Source organism: Sorex fumeus, unplaced genomic scaffold (genome assembly GCF_029834395.1).
Source record: "Sorex fumeus unplaced genomic scaffold, SorFum_2.1 ptg000075l, whole genome shotgun sequence".
Taxonomy (NCBI): domain Eukaryota; kingdom Metazoa; phylum Chordata; class Mammalia; order Eulipotyphla; family Soricidae; genus Sorex; species Sorex fumeus.
In genome coordinates this window covers 13,241,723-13,266,903 of record NW_026606132.1, presented here as the reverse complement: position 1 = coordinate 13,266,903, position 25,181 = coordinate 13,241,723, and the positions used below count along the sequence as shown (strand labels likewise).

The 25,181-nt window shown below is 36.6% G+C and overlaps 1 protein-coding gene across 7 annotated transcripts in view; it reads right to left on the bottom strand.

Moving 5' to 3' along the window:
- Positions 1–25,181, bottom strand: part of LOC130038444 (melanoma-associated antigen 10-like) — a 205,757-nt gene that overhangs the window by 128,099 nt on the left and 52,477 nt on the right. Inside the window, exons 4-5 of one of the 7 annotated variants that reach the window (XR_008794681.1) lie at positions 2,292–2,342; positions 722–771 (exon numbers count right to left, since the gene is read on the bottom strand). The exons of 2 other annotated variants lie outside the window; for them this stretch is intronic. The gene's annotated coding sequence lies outside the window, so the exon portion shown is untranslated. Of the gene's footprint in view, positions 1–721; positions 772–2,250; positions 2,343–9,987; positions 10,284–12,706; positions 12,750–17,842; positions 19,061–25,181 lie in introns of those variants that run through there. 4 more of the 7 variants (XR_008794683.1, XR_008794680.1, XR_008794682.1 and 1 more) reach the window with 4 other exon arrangements.

Sequence of the window (25,181 nt, the reverse complement as noted above, 5' to 3'; positions counted from 1 at the left end):
TGGGAAGCCAATTGTCTCTAGGAAGAGTCATTTGTCCATTTACCCTAGTGTATAAAAGCTAAGGAAGCAATTTCTCTAGCCACTTGTTATATACTAATTGAAGCATCTAATAACTAAATCACCACTATCACACCCGTCTTATTCCAAACATGAAATGACATCTCATTATTATTAAATTTATTAACATAACTACATTAATGGATTAAAAACATTAGCTATATTTTTACCTTAGTAGATGTTCCCCTGAGTAGACGTTTTCCAAAAAAAACATTTAAAACATTCTCCAGTTCTGAGAAAATTATAAACATCTACATACTTTAATCACCACTATCACACCATCTTATTTCAAAAATGAAATACCACCTCATTATTATTAAATCTATAAGTATAACTACATTAATAGATTAAAGATATTAGCTATAGTTTTACCTCAGTAGAAATTGCCCTCAGTAGACGTTTTCCCAAAAAAGCATTTAAAACATTCTCTATTTCTGACAAAATTATGCATCAATCAGGAATCAGAAATAGAAGGGTATCTCCATAACTTAAAAAAATCATTGAACAATGACAATTATCAATTATAGTGAAATAGTGAGGCATTTCTAATAAAATTAAAAAGTATATTATCCCTGACCTTTTTTAAAATACAAATAGGCATACCCTAGAAACCAAAAAGTCTTTGCCAATGTGCTGAAAGGAGAAAAAGGATACTAACCTTAACAAGAAAAAATATAAAACTTTTCATTAATTACAGGAGCCACGATTGGGTACCTAAGAATTCAAGATAAAAAAAAACTGGACAAACAGCAGAGTTACAAACAGAATGTAATACTAAGTCTTAAAACACTAGATGAATACAAAACTCTTTATGACATAACTATGTCAATTCCTGACACATTCTCAAAGATCCAGAGCATCTTCCTGGTACATTTGAAAAGAAGTTGGTTAACTCATAAAAAAAAAAAAACTCTTCTAGAAATCAAAAATATAAATAGATAACCAAGTAGGTCCTGAAGAGACATTAGAGACAGGAGAAGGTCCTAAATAGATTTCAAAAGGCAAAACAAAACTATGTTTCAATAACCTAGTAAGGCACAGGTTCAGCTATAAAAATCAAACAAAAAGAAATACTGAAAGCTCACTCAGGACTAGAGCAATAGTACAGTGGATAAGGTTCTTGCCTTGCACACCTCAAGCCAGGACTCAATCCCTGGCATCCCTTATGGTACCCCAGTCCCCATCAGGAGTTTCCCTTAAGTGCAAAGTCAGAAATATACCCTGATCACCACGGGCTGTGCCCTAAAACAAAACAAACAAAACACCCTAAAAAGCTCAACCATATTGTTCATGATAAAAAGGGAATTACAAAGTTGTGCATAGTATAATACAGTAAGTTAGAAAAGCAAGTTAGCACTTCTAAAAGAAATAAACTTAATTCCGTGTTTTCCACTATACACACAGACACACACACACGCACACCATATGAATAAAAAGCCCTAAACAATAAAAATATATACGGTATTATAAGAAAAGAGAGGTGAGTATATTTATAATCGTGGCATACTGATATCTACCTCTAAGTATGCGAAGAGTTAAGAAACTAGGAAAGATTTAAATGTTTTCTATAAACAGAGTATCTGGGACAGATTTATCATAAAAGAACATTTCTTTGTCCCTTCTCTTCTCCATTGTCTCAAGTGCTGTTGTTGATATCAGTGTGATAACCTACCAGGGATTCCACACACGCCCTGGCGGTGACACTAACATATTTAATTGTGGGAACAAGCAGTGGTTGCACACCAACTTTCGGTTCTCACAGATTTGGCCACGACTGAAGCCACGTGAAGTCTGCACTGTGTTACTGGTGGTGCTTTCACACATGCACATCAGGACTCACATTCAGTGGAAAGCATACAAGGTCTGGTTGCAGCACCCACTGGAGTTAAGCGGGGCTCCCACACGAACTTGCCAGAGGATGCACTCCCTGGCCACGGCATTCACGCATTCACACTCTTTTTATTATGGTATTTGCTGGGGGTCACATCCCGTTCTGTGGTTTTCACACATATGTGGTTGTGATGTGATTTCCTCAGAAATCTTTTATGGTAGCAGGGACTGCAAACAGCATAGCTGCCCGACTCTGACATCAGACCTGCCAGGATTGCACTTAGCACTCATGGATCACACTGGATTTAAACTCATGAGCATGCACTTATAAAGCAGGCACTCTAAGTCACTGTGTTATTTCTGAGTCCCACAAACATACTTATATAAAGAAAAATGGCTGATACTTGCACTATACAGGAGACAGAAGAACACCAGCTCTAATATCCAGAGGTCTCCTACAAATCAGGAAGGGAACAAGACAAATGAGTCAACAGAAAAATAGCAATGGACATGGATGAGAAATCTCCAACAGAAGTATAAAGGGCCAATGAGTACATTAAAAGGTACTTAACTTTATGAGTGATAAAGGGAAAATGATGTATAGAAATGAGGTAATATATCTTTTCCATAATGCTGAAAAATTTTTTTAAATGACAAATGTCCAAGAGGCATCAAAACCTTTGGTGTGGCCATTATACTTCTAAGATAGTTGCCTATAGGAATACTTCTAAACATGCAAAAGAGAAACTTGAAATGTTTTGATAGCATTATGTGATATAGCAAAGATCTAGAGTTATGGAAAGACCCTGAATAAATTACATAATATATCCTACTATTGAATTTCTGTTACAAAAAAAAGGCTTTCTATTGGGAGGTGAAAAAAGGGGGAAAAAACTAAAATTTTATGTGTAGGATGATGTTTTGTAAAGCACACAAGAATATCTACACATAAACAGAAAAAGCAAAAAAGAGATATCAAGCAAACAATCAAAGTTCTCTCTGGGCAATGCAACTAGGAGAGATTTTCATTCACATGTTATGTATGTATGATTGTATTTTTATTACTTTTATAAAAATAATATATTGCTCTTCTGACAAATATGAGAGTCACCCTAAGAAACTGATAAAAACATCTGATTTTTTAATAAAATGACCAGCAATATTAAATCTCACCACACAGAGGCAATTATTGTCAATATATACATTTTTAACTTAATTCAGATATTATTCTAGGTAATTTGGGACTTCAGGCTGGTGCGATAGCACAGCGGGTAGGGCGTTTGCCTTGCACGTGGCCAACCCGGGTTCAATTCGTCTGTCCCTTTCAGAGAGTCCAGCAAGCTACCGAGAGTATCCCGCCCCCATGGCAGAGCCTGGAAAGCTCCCTGTGGCTTATTTGCAATGCCAAAAACAGTAACAGCAAGTCTCACAATGGAGATGTTACTGGTGCCCGCTCGAGCAAATCAACAAACAAGGGGAAGACAGTGCTACAGTGCAGTGCTACAATTTGGGGCTTGAGTTTTATTAACATAGAATTTTATTCTCCTGTAGGAAATTTATATCGAGTCATAAGAGAACTTAAAATAAATGTATTCCCACCATAGAGAGATAATTATCATGAAACATGAGTGGGCAGAATTGTACTATGAGTGAGTAATCTATGCATATTCATAGATGGGGCAAACTAACTCATTGATTCATGCATAAACTTCTTATTTTCACCCATTGACTTGTTCTTTAATTTAACGTTTATTATAATCATGTAACTATTAATCCAAAGTGTTTCTGATTATGTAATGAAAACCACTCAACATTATCCATTGAACCTGAGTGCTAGGATACTGAAAATAACCTCAATCTACTTCTAGATCGTCTCCTATTCTTAAAACCTTACCTTAACACCAGTGACCATTGCCCTGAATTTTTAAATTTTTTTAGTTGCCCTGAATTTTTAATTCGTATTCTTAGTCTTTTTATAAAACTATCTTACATATGTATGCTTATTTTAGCTTGCTTTTGAATAATATAAAATGGTAGTATTATACATGGACTTCAGTAACTTGATAGAAATCAAATCTACCCATATTTTCATGTTTAAATGTAGCATTTTCACTTCACCTCTGCATAATATTCCATTGTGTAAATATCACATGATGTAGCCCTTTTCCTTTGGGGACTTTCAATGACATGTTAGTATATATTCTTTTGGTTATTTTTTTTTCTGAAAAGTGTATATACTCTCCTTTCTACCAAATCTTTCATGGGAACTGTTTCTTTCACTAATGGGATCTTATGAAACTATACATTTGTCAGTAAATTTTCTTCTGTGGTATAAATTTTAAGTGGCTGCAGATTTTCCATCTTATGGTTACAAAATATAATCTTATAAGATTATTACCACACCCAATTGCTGGACATCAGGTTGTTTGTCATTTCTTTGCCTATGGTGATCATTGTAATGTACACAGATTTTGGTCCAGACACTCTCCTTTTAAGAATTTGTACTAAATAATATCTGAACAAATCTGAAAGCTTTGGTCTGAACAAATGAATAAACATGGACAGGCACAACACATAGCATCATTATTCTGTACAACTTTGCACATCACAGTCCTTATAAAACCAAAAACTGTGAAGATTTTTTTTCCTATTAGTAAGACATAACATACATTAGTTATATATTAAAAATTATAACTGAGGGGCCAGAGAGACAAAACAGGGATTAAGATGCTTACCCTGCATATGCTGCCTCAGTTTGATCAATGGCACAAATGGTCCCCTGATTACCATCGGGAGTGATCCCTGAGTACACACTGCTGGGTTTGGCGCAATAAACCATAAATAAATAGTCAAATTATAGATACACAACTACTAATGCATAGATGCAATTTATTCTTTATGGAAAATATAGACTAAATGGTGGTATGATTCCATTTTGTGAAAGAAATTAACATAGCTGTGAAAGAGGATAGAAGAACACATATCACAAGTTTTACAGTGATTATCTTGGAATATTGACTGAAATTTACATTTTTCTGTTGTGCTTATATATTTTGAAGTACTTCCAAAAGTAAAACCTAATTATATGTACAATAAGACGCATAATCTCATGCAAAATCATTTTAATATTTTCCTGAGTATGAAATATTTTCACACTTTAAAAATGTTAAAGGAAAACAAAAAAAAGATCATGATGAAAATAAAAAGGACGCAAACTCCTACATAACTAGAGATAATTAGTCCACACTCTCAAATGTGTTTAATTCATTTATTGTTGAAATAACTACATTCATACATTATGTAACCTTATAAGATTGTTTTACTAAGCATTATATAATAAAAATATGCCAAGAAGTTTTTAAGAGCACATTCTATCATATGTCAGTGTCAATATCTACTTAATCATGCCCTTGATATTAGACTCTGAGAAATTTGTTTTCACTATACCAAATAACAATAGTAGCATTTTGATATCATTTCATATATATTGCCATAATTGTCTGGAAAATAGGGGGTGATGTTAAGATAGTGGAGCTCATTCTTATCTTTAGTCTCTCTGTTCAACCTCTGATTAGGTAAAACTGATATAAAAATATCTGTTTTATCTAAGCCACAAGATTTTTAAGATGATCTCTTTGAAAATAGATTCTTCAGTGATCATCAATGTCACTTCCACAAGAATTCTTTCCTATAATGTTTTAGACTCTCACAGGCTCCTTTATTTTTTCTTCATGAATATTCTAATCTCCATTAAAATATGCCTAGCACAGTTGGACTTCAGAAATCACTGACTGGCAATATTTATAAATGAAATAATTAGATATTTGGAGGGAATTTCTATTCTTATTATCATTAATTTTTTAAATTTTGTTTAGTCATCCATTTATTCATTTATTTTTATTGAATAACCGTGAGATATACAATTACAAAGTTGTTCATAACTGGGATTCAGTCATACAATGTTCCAAGACCTGTCTCTTCACCACTGGACATTTCCCATTACCAGTGTCCCCAGTTTTCTTCCCGACCCCTCCCACCCTAGGCTGCCTCTATGGCAGGCAACTTTTCTTCTCTCTCTCTCTCTCTCTCTCTCTCTCTCTCTCTCTCTCTCTCTCTCTCTCTCTCTCTCTCCCTCTCTCTCCTCTCTCTCTTTCCTTCTCTCACTCACTCTCTCTCTTTCTCCCTCTCCTTTTGGCACTATGGCACTATGGTTTGCACTACAGGTACTGAAAACTTATCCTGTTTGTCTCTTTTCCTACTTTCAGCATTCAGTTCTTGTTCAGAGTGATCATTTCCAACTATTCTTGTAGTGGCCCCTCCTCTATCCTAACTGCCCTCTGCCCCCATCACTTGTGGCATGCTTCCAGTCATGGACCAGTCTTCCTGGTCCTTGTTTCTCTATCATTATTATCATTACTATTATCGTTAATAATGTCCTTACCACATACATGATTATAACTATTTTAAAAATTCACGCCCATGATAATTTCAATGATATGGCATTAAATCCTGTCATTTCACTCGGAGGCATGGCTAACAAAATTCCCAGAAGTACTTGGTAAAAGCTAAGGCTAGGAAAATCAAGAATTAGTTCTCTAGTTCATCATGCTAGTTGTTATAGAGTTCTATTATTGTTAGTCAAACACAAGAGATCAGAAATCCAGGAAGTTACTGATATTTGAAAAAGTAGGTGAAACCGGGAGGTCAGAAACAAACTAACGTTGGAACATCGCATTTCTGAAATAACTCTGTTATGAACAAATTTGAAAATCACGGTGTCTCAGTAAACACTACTTGAAAAAAAGAAACCAATGGTAAGTGGTCTTTATAGTAGTTAGGTAAAAACTGAAGACTGATCAGTTTCATAAGAGACTATATTAAATAGGAAAGCTAAATTAAGTACCAGTACTCAAAGCACAGAAATATGAAACCAATTTTAAAATAAAGTTTACTTGAAATCAGTGGTATGTTATTTCTGTCTAACCCAAAAGTAATAGCATGAAGTATTTTTGTCTAGTTCCAAATACATAAGAAGGAAATGATAGTAGTTGGGGGATATGATCTGGGAATACAAATAGGTTCTGACACTGATATGATAAAATGAGACCATTTGTATATAAAATCTTATAATATTCTGTACATAAACTAGGAGTAATTAAACTTTGGATCCCATTGTTCTCATCTTGATTTTCAAAAGCAGCTGTTACGGGGCTGGAGTGATAGTACAGCGTGTAGTGCATTTGCCTTGCATGCGGCTGACCCAGGTTCAATTCGCAGCATCCCATATGGTCCCCTGAGCACCACCAGGAATAATTCCTGAGTGCATGAGCCAGGAATAACCCGTGTGCATCGCCGGGTGTGACCCAAAAATTTTTAAAAAGCAGCTGTTATAATGTAGCCATGAACTCTGGAGATAGTCTAGTTTTGTTTAAGTACAGTGTTGTGTCCTTTGGGCAAGTTAATTCACCTCTGCGTGTTAATTTTCTCATCTGCAATGGGGTTGGTTCTACCTTCATCACTGAATCTTATGAAGATAATATGTATAAAAGACCTTCTGACAGTGCCTGGACATAGTAAACGCTATTTTAAGAATTTTATTGTTGCTATTATCATCATCATTATTATTAGCCACATAAAATCAGACAAAATTTATGTTCTAAAAATGGATAAATACATAAAATTTTAAATTATCTAAAGTAATATAGCCTCTAAGTAAAAATTTTATTGTTAAATAAAATCTTATTAATTAAATTTTTCTATTAAACTGAAGTATAGTTGATCAATGAGATAGTCAATAAGAAGGTATGCCTTGTTAAATTTTTTAAGCTAATTTTACTAAAAGCAGAAATATATTATTTGTAACAACTGTTTTTGGAAAGATCTGAACATGGAAAGACTCAGTCATGGGGAGACAAACTTTGCAAAATATTGAAAACCTAAACTATGAAACATTAGAATACCTGGATACTGCAGACACTGGAAACCTGAATTAGAACACCTGTACACAGGAGACGTTGGAAGACGTGGAGATGCTGGAAGATCTGGAAATACAGGAAGACATTGGAGATGCTGGAAGATGAGCAGATTCTGGAAGCCCTGGAGATGTTGGAAGACATGAAGGTAGAGGAAGACATGGATTTTCTGGAAGACGAAGATTTCTGGGAAGATGAGGCTTTGTTGGAAGTCACAGAGTTTTCTGGAAGATGAATGTCTTTCTGGAAAATGTGACTATGTTGGAAGACATAGGTACACAGGAAGACACAGATTTTCTAGAAAATTGGATATACTGGAAGACCTGGAGGTCACTAGAATACGTAGCTTTGCTAGAAGACACAATTTTTCAGGAAGACCCGAACTGTCCGTAAGACATTGAATTCTTTGGATGACAGATTTGCTGGAAGACCTGGAAATAACTGGAAGACATGGATTTGTTGGAAGACGTGGATTTTTTTCCAAAAGATGTGGGTTGACTGGAAAATCTGGATTTGGTGGAAGACATGAATTTCCCTGGAAGATGTAAGCATAATGGAAAACCTGGATTTCTTTCAGGAAGACATGGAGAAACTGCAAAACCTGGATTTTTCTGGAAGACGTTGATTAACTGGAAGATTCAGGTTTTGTGGAAGACAGATTTCTTTGGAAGACACAGACATGCTGGGAGATCTGGATTTTTTTTTTCAGGAAGACATGAATTGACTGGAAGAGCTTGATTTTTCTGGAAGATATGGATTGATGGGAGGATCCAGATTTGGTGGAAGATGTGGATTTCTCTGGAAGACACTGACACAGTGGAAGACCTAGATTTCTTTCAGGAATAACAAAGATTGACTGGAAGACCTGAATTGTTCTGGAAGATTGGAAGACCTGGATTTTGTGGAAGACGTGGATTTCTCTAGAAGACACAGATACAGTGGAAGACCTAGATTTCTTTCAGGAAGACATTAATTGAGTGGAAGGTCTCAGTTTTTCTGGAATATCCAGATTGATTGGAAGTTCTCGATTTGGTGGAAGATGTAGATTTTTTTCTGGAAGATGCAGAAACTCTGGAAGACCTGGACTTATTGGAAGACTTGGATTTTTCTGGAAGATATGGATTTATGGGAAGATCTGAATTTGGAGGAAGACGTGGTTTTCTCTAGAAGACACAGACACAGTGGAAGACCTGGATTTCTTTCAGGAAGACAAGGATTGTCTTGAAGATCTGGATTGTTCCGGAAGATCTGGATTGATTGGAAGCTTTGATTTGGTGGAAGATGTAGATTTCTCTGGAGGATGCAGACACCGTGGAAGACATGAATTTATTTCAGGAAGACATGGATTTACTGGAAGACCTGAATTGTTACCGGAGGTTGGAAGATCTTGATTTGGTGGAAGACGTGGATTTCTTTCAGGAAGACGTGGATTTACTGGAAGACCTGGATTGTTCCAGAAGATTGGAAGACTTGGATTCAGTGGAAGACAAATTTCTCTTGAAGACGCAGACACTGTGGAAAACATGGGTTTCTTTCAGGAAGACATGAATTTACTGGAAGACCTGGATTTTCTGGAAGGTTGGAAGATCCGGATTTGGTGGAAGACATGGGTTTCTTTTAGGAAGACACGGATTGACTGGAAGACCTCTATTGTTCCAGCAGGTTGAAGGATCCAGATTTGGTTGAAGACATGGATTTCTTTCAGGAAGTCACAGATTTTCTGGAAGACCTGGATTGTTTTGGAAGGCTGAAAGATCTGGTTTTGGTGGAAGATGTAGACTTCTTTCAGGAAGACATGGATTGGCTGGAAGACCTGGATTGTTCTGGAAAGTTGGAAGGGCTGGATTTTGTGGAAGATGTGGATTTCTTTCAGGAAGACACAGATTGACTGGAATATCTGGATTGTTCCAGAAGGTTGAAAGAACTGGATTTACTGGAAGACGTGGAGTTCTTTCAGGAAGACATGGATTTTCTGGAAGACCTGGATTGTTCCAGAAAATTGGAAAACTTGGATTTGGTGGAAGACATATTTCTCTGGAAAACATAGAGTGGGAGACCTGAATTTCTTCCCGGAAGACAAAACTTGGCTGGAAGAACTGAATTCACTGGGAGACTTGGATTTGGTGGAAGACAGATTTTTTTTCAGAAGATATGGATTATCTGGGAGACTATGAAATTTTTGGAAGACATGGGTTTTCTGGAAGACCTTGAAATCACTGGAAGACATGGATTCTCCTGGAAGAGTTTTCATTGCTGGAAGACTTGATTTTTCTGGAAGACGTGGATTGTTCCGGAAGATGAGAATTTGTGGATGACTGGGATTATCAGGAAGACCTTGATGGTGTTGGAAGTCTTGGGATTACTTGGAAGACCTGGAGATCCTGGAAGACCTGGAGCTGTTGGAAGATGTCGACACTGGAAACCCTGGACATTGGAGACATTGGAAGCACAGGATGTTGGAGATATTGGAAGCCTTGGATTTTGTAGACAGTGGTTATTGGAGGCATTGGAGACTTTGGAGGCCCTGAATGTTGAAATTTGTGGATACTGGAAGTCGTGAGCTGGAATTTTGGAGGCCCTGGATGTTGGAATTTGTGGATACTGGAAGTCATGACCTGGAATTTTGGAGGCCCTGGATATTGGAATTTGTAGATACTGGAAGTCATGAGCACTGGAATCCCTGAACACTAGAGACAGCACATATATAATCTATCTAGCCTGGTAGCCAAAACATTGGAAGATAATAGAATATTTAGGCATTTAGAAAACCTAAAACCACATGTTATGGATATTAAGACATTGAAAAGCTGTGAATTGATTTTTTCATGTTAATTGACATAGAATTGGGAAGTTATAATTTTCATGATATTGAAAGTAAAAGCTGTTGTCTTTCTGAAAGCTCAGAGTCCTGCACACTAAAAGACATTATGAGATCAGGATGTCAAAAGATCTATTCATGTACTGTGGACACTGAAATACATATAGATTGTAAAACCATGTTCTTAGAGATATTGAAAGACTTTTTTTATGATATTATATATTATATTCCAATCCTACAGAATATGGTGAAATCAGGATTTAAGAGACACTAAAACTTACAGTAACTGAATGCTGCACATGATAAAAGATATTGCACAAGTTGGATTTGGACTTAATGGACTCAAAATGACCTATACATAGGAGATACTGTGGCACTAGAAAAAAAGGAAGAAATAAAAGTTATAACTATAAACCCTGAAAAACAAGACTGAGAACTTGAAGATTGTTATAGATATTGAAAAATTGAGATTTTTAATCACCCCCCAGTTGGGAAATTGTAAAGTATTAACAGTAGAAATGCTAGGTTAGAGATTAGAAACATAGATATTGTAACATTTAGAGGATCTGGCAGCTGAAGATGCTGGAAATTAATGGAGCTCAGAATATATGATGTTATAGACAATGAAAATATAAAAGACCTAATCTTAGAGATATTGAAAAGGCATGTTAAAATGTGTTGGCAGTGCTAGTGCTGACTTTCATATTAGGAGAAGGTTTTGCATTAAAATACATATGGTAAGTCTCTTCTGATAGTTTTTATGACCATGTCAACTCTTTCACTAGAAAGCAAAATATGGGAAATGCACATTTAAGAAAGATGACAAAGGGAAACTTATGTAAAAGCATATAATTTGAATAGGAACCTTATCTTCATAGTGTCGATGAAGTGACAACACCTCTGGATTTGTACTAGTTGATGGAATGAGAACGAGGAATTAACGAAGAATAGTAAGATACAGTACAATGCGAAAGTGCTGGTCTTGCACACAGTTGAACAGGGTTTGATTCCTGGCACCACACATACATATCGTCATCTGAGCACTGCCAGGAGTGATCCCAAAGCATTGAGCTGTGAGCAAGACCTGAGCTCCCATAAGTGCAATCAAAACAAAACAGAAATCATAATAAGTATCATATGTAGGGAAATTAATTAACTTTAGATTAATGGTCAGCAAACGTTTTCTGTAAAGGATCAGATAATAAATACTTCAGTTTTTCAGGCAATATAATTTTCATTGCAGTCACTCAACTCAACCATTGTCATTCAATTATAAACAATATGTGTGTAAGCATAACTATGTTTTGCAATACATCATTCCTTAAATAGTTGGGTCAGTTATGGCACAAGGCCCTTATTTTTCAGACCCGCAATTATTTTTTTTAAATTTTGGTTTTGGGGTGACTTTTGGTGGGACTTAATGATAATTCCTAGCTCTGTGCTTAAGGTCACCCCTGTAGGGCTCAGGCGGACCACATGGGCTGCCAGGGATCAAACCAAGGTCAGGCAAGTGCAAGAAATAAGACCACTTTTAGATGCCATTTCTAGTATACAATGAACTGAAGTTACATCTCATGCTACCGGTCACATGCAATAGAATGGAAAGAGCAATCAGAAGCAGAATTGTGAATAAAGACACTATGATTGTACTTCTATTCAGATGAGACTGACAAGAATTCAAGAACAGAGTTTAAATCTCCAATTAATTATTTTTGAATCACAAATTTGGGATTTATATTCGGAGTCAAATGAAATAGGTGGCATTCAGGACCCCAGCTCAGGGGCGCTTGGATTTAGTGACATTGCCTTTTATACGTAGAAGTTAGAGAAGAAAATTAGAGAAAATACACCTCTACGGATTGGACTTCTCTTCACACAACTGAGCAGGTGTCATTTAAAAAGGAGACCACAAACACAGATATACACACACACACCAACACACACAGACACACACACACCCCAAAGCCAGTACAGACAAGTCAGTGCCAAAGTCCTCATTCTAAGCCCAATGTCTTCATATGGCACTCACCATACCACTTCTAATAATCACGAGCCAACTAGAGGTTTTCGTGCTGATGGAGAAGGAAAAAAGGAGAGCATAGGTTAGACTTATTACCTTTACCTCGGGTAATAAGTCTAATTTCTGAATTTACCGATGATACCAGAGTTTAAGCGATGAATTTAAGAAATCAAAGTTTAATTATAGGCTAAAGATTATTAGTATTTAGATTAAAGTTGAGGAAAACAAGAACTATCATGTGTGTATATGATAGAGAGAACTATCCGGTTCAGGTAAACAAAAAATCTATTTGAGCTTCACTGGGACTGAACCATGATTTCAAGACTGAACAGTGAAATATATACAGATAACGAGCAACCACAAATTTTTTGAAAAACAAAATACCATCATCAGAACTGCATACCAAGCAAGTTAATCAAGAAGCAAGAGGATGGAATGTCAACAACGATTAGCTATATGTACTAGGACACCAGATATTCCAAGTAGAGATATTTAAGAATTGTGTATGAGTTATGAGGTGACTATAATCATACATATTATGTGGAAGTGAGGGGCTTTACATTAAGGCAGTGACAGTTCTGTTGTTCAGTACACATCATGAAGTGTTATGATGTTAGCATTCTGAATATCACTGGTTTAAACTAATCATATGTCATTTAGATACATAAAATACACAAAAATTCAGGAGCTAATTATGAGGAATTGTCCTCACCTAGCAAGGCATCCAATTTCTCTCAAGGGTAGCAGAGCTAGAATGTGTTATGGGGAGTACTGGGGTAGGTTTAAGCAAAGCAGGTCTTATATGGTTTTAGCTTATATAACATGTATAGACCTACATTAAACATTATATCGATTTGGTTATATTATTTTATAGAGAACAGGAATACATGTATAGTAAAATATAATTACTTCTAACAGGCATATTAAAATATCATACAATAGTAACAACATTAAAATATAGACTAACTTTAGGTCACAAAGTAACATAGGCACAAAGGGATTATAGATTCATGTATTTCTCATAAAGAAATAAAAATATTTCAGTTCTCTTAAAATCACCATGCATACCTTCTTTTGACAAAATTTGATAAAATACAAAATCATAAAACCTTTCCAAAGACAGGAGTAAACCATCATATTCAAGTTCTACTATGCTAGTTCATAATAATAATGTATTGATATAGTAACAATTACTGAGCAGTTACCATGTACCAGGCACTGTATAAACATTTCATATAATCTCACGGAAATAGTTTAATGCAGGTATTTTTGAACCCCATTTTACGGATTAGAATGAGATGGTTAGGATGGTCAAATGAGAGATGGTTAAGAAACATGACCACAGTCACATAGCTGGTAACTGACAAGGACAGGATTGAACGTAAGCCTGTCAGGTTCCAAAATCTAGGCTACATGCTGACTTCTCACAGCACAAAGTTATTCTGCCCTGCTAGGACTAAACACCACTCATCCAAAGGGAGGGAGTTTTCAGGCAGACAAGAAGCAAAGGGCTATGCTCTCACTAATTTTTTCAATTATGTTTTTTGGCTTTTGGGTCCACCCAGCGATGCTCAGGGGTTACTCCTGACTCTGCTCTCAGGAATCACTCCTGGCTTTGCTCAGGGGACCATATGGAATGCCGGGGATCAAACCCGGGTCCACCACATCCAAGGCAAATGCCCTACCTGCTGTACTATCACTCTCACTTTAAACCCCAAGTTTTCTTCATTATGGAACTCATCATACCACTGTCAGTTAATTACGAGTCAATTTGAGATGTTTGTAATGATGGATCACATATCTTTGACTTTATGCAGTAATGCAATAGAGATGGAATGCAATGTCTCAGGTACGTTAGATTCATATTTAATTTACTATTTGTTAGCCATGCCAATGAAATGTACTATTTATCCCTTTGCTCTTTTTCTATCTTATTTCAGGGTCCTTAAGAGCCTATATGTTCGGTTCATTGCATATCAATTTATTTATAAATTCTTAAATCACTACACACTGACATCTCGGGCCATCCAAAGGTAATACTATGTAAAGTTCAGTGATTGATGTATTTCACAGCACAAACATGTTTCACACAACCACAGACAATACACAGTATAAAAGCCCTTTATCAGCATTCAGATGGTGGTGGCAATGTAATCCAAATAGTGTAGTTTAAAGAACTGTCTCTGCATTTTGATCTTGAAAATTTTCAACAAACAAAAGTTTCTTTTAAAATGCAATGCCAGTTTTTCTAATATTTTCTACAAATTTCAGCAACCTGAACTGCCCTTTCTCATTTCTCATTTTTTCTTTTTTTTCCAGTGGTTAAACATGTGAAAAATAGAGTAAACTTCTGTGGTCTTCATAACACTACAGGAAAAAAAATCCTAACCATATGACAACAGAAATATTTTTCCACTCAATATGTATATGAAATATACTCAAAGAAAACTTTCAACCATTTTGCTAGACTAAATTTTCACATGTTCCTAAAATTTCAGCTAGGGGATAATACCTGATACCTGATATTGAAGCCATGTGCAAGACAAGCAGCTATACACTGTATGATCTCTCCATCCCCTTCCCCTTTCATTGTACCTATGCCTAGATCTCTTTACTAGGAGGAAGCAATGCATAACTCCAAACCACACTTACACCACAGTGATAATTTTAAAAATAATAACACATAGTAATATTACTATTGACACTGTCTTTATGAAAGGTACCCTCAAAAGCAATGAGATTGATGAGACTTTCAAGGTGGCAATGTCAGAGACAAAAGAATCATAGAAACCAAGTGCTTCTAATCACTTATTTGACAGATAAGAAAAGACTAGAATGTCCTGAAAAAGACCATCCATTGAATTAGTGGCAAAGGAGAAACATGGGGTGAAGGTTCTCTTAGTTCCTGGGCCCACTCCCATTTGTCTTATATTTTCTATTTCTATTTTCTATTTCTACTCGAAATCATTCTAACTTGTAATCATGACGTGAGGTCTTTCAAAACATACAGGCGCTGCTCCATCCTTGATTCAGCATGTCTAAGGCAGTTTGTAGAAATCTGTACTTTTCAAAGCCCTCTTCATGATTTTGATGTGCACTGAGTGTTGAGAACCACCGTGGCTTAGAGCAAGACTGTTAGCTCCTCTGGTACTGTGGCATGTCACTAGAGCCACAGTACCCTTTGATGGGTTTCAACGCTCATCAGTCTTTTGAACTTCTTGAGGAATGTCTGGCATCTCAACGGTAACTATGTAATCAACCCATTTGACTTTCGTGGATTTTCCCCTCTTCTCTCATCATTTCAAAACTTAAGAGAAAGGTGACTGCCATTCAGACCTCCAGGGTGGGCTGGTGACGGAAATCACTGGATCCCCAACACATATCAACATCCCTTTCCTGGAATATTTCCAACTGCACAAATCCCTGAGGAAACCAGATGTGAGAAGAGAAATAGTCCACATAAATGAACACTAGCAGTTTCTTAATTAGTGACCAACAAAAATGCAGAAAACCATTACAAACACACTGCCGTTCAAGACCAACCAGTAACTACTGTAAAACAAAGTGCTAAAAGACAAATTATCTTTCAAGCTAATGTCAAAAGAGGTTTAATTATCCTTACTGTTGAGATATTAAGTTTGGCTTGGTAAGAATTAAAGTATTTGTCAACATTAAGAAAAAAAAGCAAATAGTCCATCCAAATAAAATAGCCCTTTCCCTAAGGTATTAGGGTTCAAATATTCATTGTAGAAAAATTTTATTTGAGGAATTGATGATATTTGGGATATATTATGAAAACCAAGAGAATTTTTTGATCACTGAAATAAAATACTAAGTTGATCTGGGTGGTATTTCATTAAATTAGCATAGGCAACAGTGACTGGCAATTAATTTCTATTTCTCTATTTCCTTCTGATATCTAGGTGGGAAAATCATAAATTTTGTCTGAAGGAAAGTAAGCTAGAGTTTTCTGTTCTGCTTTCATACTACTTCACATCATTAGACCTTCTGAAATCAGAATCACAAGGTTCAGCTATCTGCCTGTGACCATTGTGCCTGCACTTTGGAGACTGGGCTTGAATGATACATACACCTGTTAGGTTCAGACTCTTCACCCCTGTTGAAGTAAACACAGAAAGGACTTTAGTGTCCTGCCTTTGAAGGTTTCTTATTACTACTTAATAGGGCTGTAAATAATCATTTAAGCCTTGTCTGAAAGTCAGAAAATTTTCCATGGAAGGGTCTCTTTCCTCTGACTCAACATGGCATTTTGATTTGTTAAGTGATGCTTCAAAATCTTTGAGTTCTGAATGGTAACCTCTGCTGACCTCCTTTATCAATATTTGATGTAGTCACATATCTGAAATATTTCTCACTTATCTTCTAAGGGCGAGAATCTAACAGTTCAGCAATGTCACTTAATGCAATGTCCTCAAAACCTTCACCCAAACGTTTTGCAGCAGCTAGAGACATTTCCATGTTTTCTATCACTGGAAGGAAACTTTCGGAATCAGTTACAACTTCATTTCAAAGTTTCCACCAGGCTCAATGAAGAGTGAATTGTTAGATTTCTCTCAACAATTCTCCTATCATTGTTAAAGCATTACCAATGGAGAAGTTTTGCCAAGCTACTTTGACAGTAAGATCAAGAGCCTACCTTCTTAAGCCCTGCAAGTGGTCAAATATATGCCAAGTATAGTACAACGCGACCATTCTTAGCACTTCTAGATACAGTGATTGAAAAACTGAGGTTGTATTGGGGGAAGGAGAATGGAGAGTCTTTAACACAAGGATCAGCATCACTTACTATCATCACACGTTTGCCAGTGGGAGATGAGAGCAGAATCAGCAGCACTTTGAATTCGAAATGGTTTTGTCTAAATACTGCCTAACCCTAGGAGCAAGACACTTCATAAACCACCCAAAAATAATTTCTCAGTGATTCATACTTTATGGTTTACCTTCAATTGATAGAAAAAACGTTCCTGGCATTCTCTTATGAAAAGGGCATGGATGCACTTGCCTTGCACATGGCCAACCTGGGTTCAATCCCCGACATCCTGAGGATCTCCAGGAGTGATCCCTGAGTGCAGAGTCAGAAGTCAGCCCTGAGCACTACCAGGTGTGGCCAAAAACCAAAATAATAAATAAATAAATAAATAAATAAATAAATAAAAATTTGGAAAAGGTTTTCAGAATCTGTGAGGCAACATGGCTTTAAGCATAAAGTTGCCAGAAGCATTGGAACAGAGAACTTTGAGCTTGTCTTTTCCAGGCTTGAAAACTCTGGCTTTTTTTTTTTCATTCTTTGTAACAGATGTGCAAGTAGGTATGTGCTTCCAGAACAAGACCATTTCATCAGCACCGAAGACATGTTGGGGCAAGTAGCTAATTTCTTCACTTTCTTTTGGGCATCCGGGATACTCTTTAGCAGCCTTATGATCTGCTTCATCTGCCAGACACTTCTTTTCATAGAGACTGCAGCGTTTCTTAAACCTATGTTACCACCTATTACTTGCAGTAAAGGGTAGAACTTTTCTTCCAGAGAGAGAAATTTAAGCTTGCAAGGTTTTGATGCTCACTGGCGGATGGCACACACATAGAAAGAGGTCTACGCAATGTCTCTGTTTTAGCAGTCGCAGAGGTAAATCTTTTCCCATTTTCTCTATATTGGCATTTCAAGTTACGAGTTATTTTGTCAAAGATATTGGAATGCCCCTCCATGCACTGTCCCTAAGTACATTCTCTTTGGTCTGTATTATATGAACCATAGATTCGTTCAAAACAAAACAACGCCCTACACAGGTCTTGCTTTCACCACTTATAAAACTTTCAAGAATTCTCATTTGGTTTGCTCAAGACATTGCCTTTCTTGCCCTCTTCACCGTTCTTTCACTGCTAGCACCGATTTTTCACGTTTTTTAGCTTGGATGCCATTCTAACTCAAACTTTTGCAAATGTATGATTGCAGAAAGGTTTATATCCATGAGCAGCACATAACGCTAATTGGTAATCTATAAGAAGCAAGTGACAACATTCACAAGACAAATTTAAAATGTGCAAAACAGCTGTTGTATGACTACATATATATATGGTGCTCAGCAGTTGCAGGACGAGCAACAAACAGAAGGCTATGAGTAGAAGCAAGAGACCCAAATGCTATTCTTGTCACACGAAACAGTCAGCAAGACAACATGATGGTGACTTGAATTTGCACATTGTTCCGAAACTCTCAATGGTGCAGAAAAGGCAAACTCGTTTTTCGTTTGGTATGAGAATGACTTGCTGTTTTGAAGGCATCACGGAACTCGGGAGTCAAGGTCAGGCTACAAGACTGAGATATGAGAGGCACAATTTCACCATCTAAGAGAAAGCAAAAATAGGAAATCAAATCAGGAACTGAGCCTGTTTGCATAAGTATCTAGTAAGCTAGTAAGAACAGAAATTTGGAATAATAATAGTGTATGCCAAATTGCCCTTACAGAGGCTATAATGATTTTGCATACACACTAACTGTGGAAGAGAATTTTTTTTGTTCCATATGTTCACCAACAGGAAATATTATCAACCTTCGTTCATTTCTCCCAAGCAGAAGGTGAATCACCAAATCTCTTTATTGTTGTAATTTCTTAAATTGTCTTTTATATGCTAAGCAATTTCTCTCTATCCCTACTTGGTCTATTGATAAACTTTACCCACTTTTTCATTTTTCTTACTGATTACAATTATGGCATTAGAGATACCTTATTTTGAATTCTATGCTGCAAACATTTTCCTTTTCTTACATTTTGTCTATTGCTATTGAGAGATGTCAAATATTTATATAGTAAATGTTTCACCCTTGCTTTAAAATGCCTTCCCCCCTTTTGAGGTAACAGATACATATCCAAGTATTTTCTTTCAGTGTTATTTATTTATTTTTTGTTTTGGTGGCCACACTAGGTAGTATTTAGAACTTATTCCTGGCTCTACTTAGGGAACACTGTTGGCAGGGCTCAGGGAACTAATTAGATGTGGTGTCAGGGATTTAACCCAGAGCAGTCATGCACAAAGCAAACACGTACCCACTGTATTATCACTCAGGCCCCGCTATTTTTTTTATTTAGAAACCGTGATTTATATGGTTGCTTACAACATGTTTTCGGGCATACAATGTTCCCACATCCCATGTCTCTATCTCTCCACCACTGACCTCCAATTCCTTCCCACCCCAGACCCAGTCCTTACTCCCTGACAGATTTTTAAGTTTAATTGTTGTAGTTTGGGTCCCATGCTTACTGCATCTAGTGGATTAGACATGTAGAGATAATTCACTTCTCCACCACAGAGAGCCCAAGACCCCTGATCTTATGTTAATTCCAGACCTCCCTCCTCTTCTTGTTCCCCTATTCATTTATTTCCTTTCTTGTATTTTTTCTGTAATCTAAAGCCAGTTTTGCCACCTGTCATTCAATAGCATGTTATTTTATATACCACAGATTATAGTTTGATAGTATTATTTCAGGTATTGAAAAAGGTAATACTACTCAAACAATGGTGCTGAAATAATGGCCTATCCATTTATAACATTGTCTAGCAATCTCTCTTGAAGCTATAGCCATTCTATACTAGAGTCCTGGGGGATCAGGAGAGTCAGAGAACCAAAATAGCCAAGTTGGGGCTCAAAATAATTCCTCGATTTCTCTAGAGGCAAATGATGCTAGAATAGGGGCAAAATTTTAAGTGAATACCTTATCACTGTACATTTTCCACCCTAAGCTCTGTTCCTCTATCACTCAGTGCTCCTGACATATAAGACCTGGCTCAGCTCTGAAAGCTTCTGATCTGATAATGACTTCACTAATGAATAATAATCATTCACAGTTTATGATTTATGCATAACTAGATAAATCTGAATGTTATCTGCTTAGTAGATGAGATTAGATGACAATTTTCACTCCTACTGGGTAAATAATTAAACTATTGTATTATAAGCAAATACTCTTCTGGATGGAATTGAAACAAATTATATATAAAATCCATAATTTATTTTATGGGAAAATGTTAACAATTGCTAAATGAGAGTGAATGGTGGATGAGCATTCACTGCACTACTTTTCTGTTTCTCTCTAGCTTTGAAATTTCTCACCACAAAGAGTGTGCATGAAACTTAGAGACAGTGCAAAAGCAGTCCATGTATCAGGATGGTTACTCAGGATCACTATCTTACCCCCCATTTCAGGTTCACCCCAACCCACAAAGTGAAAAAAGAAGAGGAAGGCTCTTAAACACCCAGGTATGGCTCTGCCAAGCCCTGGTCCCAGGAAACTGAGATGCAGCACATCAGTGGCTTGTTACTCAGGATCGCCATCTTGCCCCCTAGGTCAGGATTATTCCCCATCCACCAAGCGCAGAACACCACCAGGTTTAGTAATGAAGATGGTAGCCCATTAAACTCAACAAGTAAAAATAAGTTTCTAACCTCTCTGATAAGGAATTCAGAGAGGAATTGTTGAGGACGATTAAGGAGACCAAAGAAACAATGAGATGGACCTCCAATAAAGCACAAGAGGATATGAGAGCAGAAATCAGAAAACTACAAACAGAAATAACAGAACTGGCGAAACTTGGCAGATGAAATGAAAAACTCCCTGGATGGCTTCAGTAGCTGACTAACAACTGCTATGGACAGAACACAGGAATCATTGGGGTCTTAGAGGGCCCAGAGGGAACCCTGATAAAGAAGCAGCAGCCAAGGCAATCATTGATGAGAAGTTACCAGAGCTGAAGAGTAACAAAAGGGTACCAGATAAAATAAATCTAACGAAAAGTACTACAACACACATCCTTATCAGAAGGATGAAAATCATAGATAGAATACCAAAATTATCAAGATCAAAGAAGGATCTAATATACAAAGGAACGTCCCTAAGATTTACAGTAGATTGACCAAATGAAACCCTCTGGGCCCAAATATATTTATGGGATAACGTGAAAACACTCAATGAAATGAACACCTCACCAAAATACTTTACCCAGACAGAATCTCATCCAGATTTGAAGGAAGAATGCACAGCTTCACAGATAAAAAATAACTCAGGAACTTCGTAGACTCAAAAAACTAAAGAAAGTATTTTAAAAGAAGACGAGTCCACAAATACACCGAACTCCTGCAGAAATATGGCACAAAACTCCATAACAATAGTCTATCCCAATGTCAATGGGCTAAATTAACCAATTAAGAGACACAGAGTTATAGGATGGACTAGAAAATAGAACCCAAGATTCTGCTGCATGCGAGAAACACATCTGAAGAATCAGTGGAAACACAAACTCAAAATCAAAGGTTGGAAGACAATTCTTCAAGTAAACAATCCCTCAAAAAGGCCATGTGGAATACTAGTATCAGATGACACAGAGTTCAGGCTAAAAAGGTTATAAGAGACAGTGAAGGTCATCTTTTAATGATCAAGAGATATGTACATCAGGAAGAACTCACACTCCTAAATGTATATACACCTAATGAGGGACCACAAAATACTTAAAATAGCTGAAAATAGACTTAAAGAAAGACATTGATAGCAACACAATAGTACTTGGAGATTTCAACACCTCTGTTTCCTCTAGACAGATCAACTAAACTAAAGCTCAGTTAAGTGATGCTTTGAAAGAAGAACTGGATTATATGGTATATACACATACATGGCCTTTTATCCTCAGAGTATAACACACATTCTTCTCCAATGCACATGGAACATTTTCACAACAGACCACATTCTGTGACGCAAAACATACCTCCACATAGTCAAGAGCATAGAAATCATATCACCTACCTTCTCAGACCATGATGCACTGAAAGTAAAAATTAATCACAAACAGAAACACAAAAATAATGCAAACACTTGGAAATTAAATAGTTCATTACTGAACACTCAAAGGTCATAGAGGAAATCAAAGTGGAAATTAAGAGATTCATGGAAACAAACAAGAGTGAATACAATACCTACCAGAATTTGTGGGACAAAAGAAAATCGGTGTTAAGAGGAAAGTTCGTAGATATGCAAGCATTCATCAGAAAAGAAGAAATGACCCACATAAATAACTTGACTGCTAAGTTAAGAAACAGTACAATGACAACAAAAGGAGTTCAAAGCAGTCAGAAGGAAGGAAACGGTAAAACTTAGAGAAGAAATTAATAAACTGAAATAAAAACAAAATAATGTAAAAGATTAATAAAACCAAGAGCTAGTTCTTTGATAATATAAACAAGATCAAAAACCACTAGTAAAACTCACAGCCAAAAACTTAATAAATTGGGGGCTGGAGCAATAACACAGAGGATAGGTCATTTGCCTTGCACGCGGCTGACCCGGGTTCGATTCCCAGCATCCCATATGGTCCTCTGAGCACCAGCAGTAGTGATTACTGAGTGCAAAGCCAGGAGTAACTCCTGAGCATCGCCGGGTGTGACCCAAAAAAGCAAAAAGAAAAAAAAACTTAATAAATTGAATCAGGAGTGAAAGAGAGCATGTCACAATAGACACCACAGAAATTCAAAGGATCATCAGAAATCTCTGATGTTCTTTGTGAATCTTAATGTGACAAACAAGAGAACCTAGAAGAAATACATAAATTCTGGACGCCTATAACCTCCAATGGCTGAACCAAGATGATATGGAATGCCTGAACAGATCTATTACTATCAAGGAAATTGAAATGGTAGTAAAAATCTTTCCAAAAACAAAGGATTCACCAGTGAATGCATTCAAACCTTGAAATAGGACCTACTGCCAATTCTTTCCAGGCTCCTTCATAAAACTTCAGAAACAGAAACACTCCCAAAGAGTGTCTATGAATCAAACATCACCCTGATATCAAAAGCAGTCAGAGACACCACAAAAAATCAGAGAGAATTATAGACCAATATCAGTGATGAACACTGAACACTGACACAAAGATCCTCAACAACTGACACTGTCACTGTCCTCCCGTTGTTCATCGATTTGCTCGAGTGGGCACCAGTAACGTCTCACAACACATTGTGAGACTTGTTATTACTGTTTTTGGCCTACTGAATGCATCACAGGGAGCTTGCCAGGCTTTAAGATGCAGGCAAGATACTCTCGGTAGTTTGCCGGGCCCTCCGAGAGGGGAGGAGGAATCGAACCTGGGTTGGCCATCTCTGCGACATGCAAGGTAAAACCTTAACCACTGTGCTCCAGACCAACAAAATACTAACAAATAGAATCCAACAATTCAGCAAAAATATCATACACCATGATCAAGTAGGATTCATCTCAGGGATTCTAGGATGGCTTAACATATGCAAATCAATCAACATAAAACATCATATTAATAAAAAATTAAAATCATATGGTCAAATCAATAAATTCAGAGAAAGCATTTGACAAGATCCAGCATCTATTCGTGATAAAAACTTTCAACAACATGGGAATTGAAGGAATTCAATATATCAAAGCAATTTACCACAAGCCCACAACAAACATTATACTAAATGCAGAAAAACAAAAAGTCTAAGATCAGGCACAAGACAAGATTACCGACTCTCGCCACTTCTCTTCAATTAAATACTGGTAGTACCATAGCAATTAGACAAGAAAAATATATAAAGGGCACCCAAAGAGAAAAGGAAGTCAGGCTCTCACTGTCTGAAGATGACATGATGCGATATTTAGAAAATCCTAAAGAGTCTATCAAAAGACTCCCAGAAACAATAGATTTGTAAAGGAAAGGGGCAATCTACAAAATTAGCATGCAAAAACCCTTGGCTTTCCTATATACAAAAAAATGAAAGAGAAGAAAAAGATACTAAAATAATCTCATTTATTATCTTGAAATCAGCTTAATTAAAGAAGTGAAAGATGTACACAAAGAATACTATGAAACACTACTTCGAGAAATAAAAGAGGACACAAAGAAATTGAAACACGTACCCTGCTCATGCAATGGGAGGGTTAATATCTTTAAAATGGCAGTACTCCTCCAAAGCACTGTACATATTTAACGCAGTCCCAATAAGGATTCCCATGTTATTTTTCAAAGAAATATATCAAACACTTCTGAAATTCATTTGGAACAGTAACCCTACCCCCAGGAATAGCTAAAACAATCCTTGGTGGGTGGTAGGGGGATGCAAGACATCACTTTCAAACTGTATTACAAAGTGGTGGTAATTAAAACAGCATGGTACTGGAATAAAAACTCTCAACAACATAGGGATTGAAGGAATTCAATATATCAAAGCAATTTACAGAATTGGAATATCAATGGAATAAAGTTGATTATCCTGAGACAGACCCACAGGTATATGATCAGTTACTCTTTGATAAAGAAGCAACAAAATGAAGTGGAGCAAGGACAGCCTCTTCAACGAGTGGTGCAGGGAAAACTACATGCCAAAAATAAAAAAGACAGGAAGAAAAACTCAGACCTCTTTCCAAGGCCATCCACAAAAGTCAAATCAAAATAGATTAGTGGCTTTGGT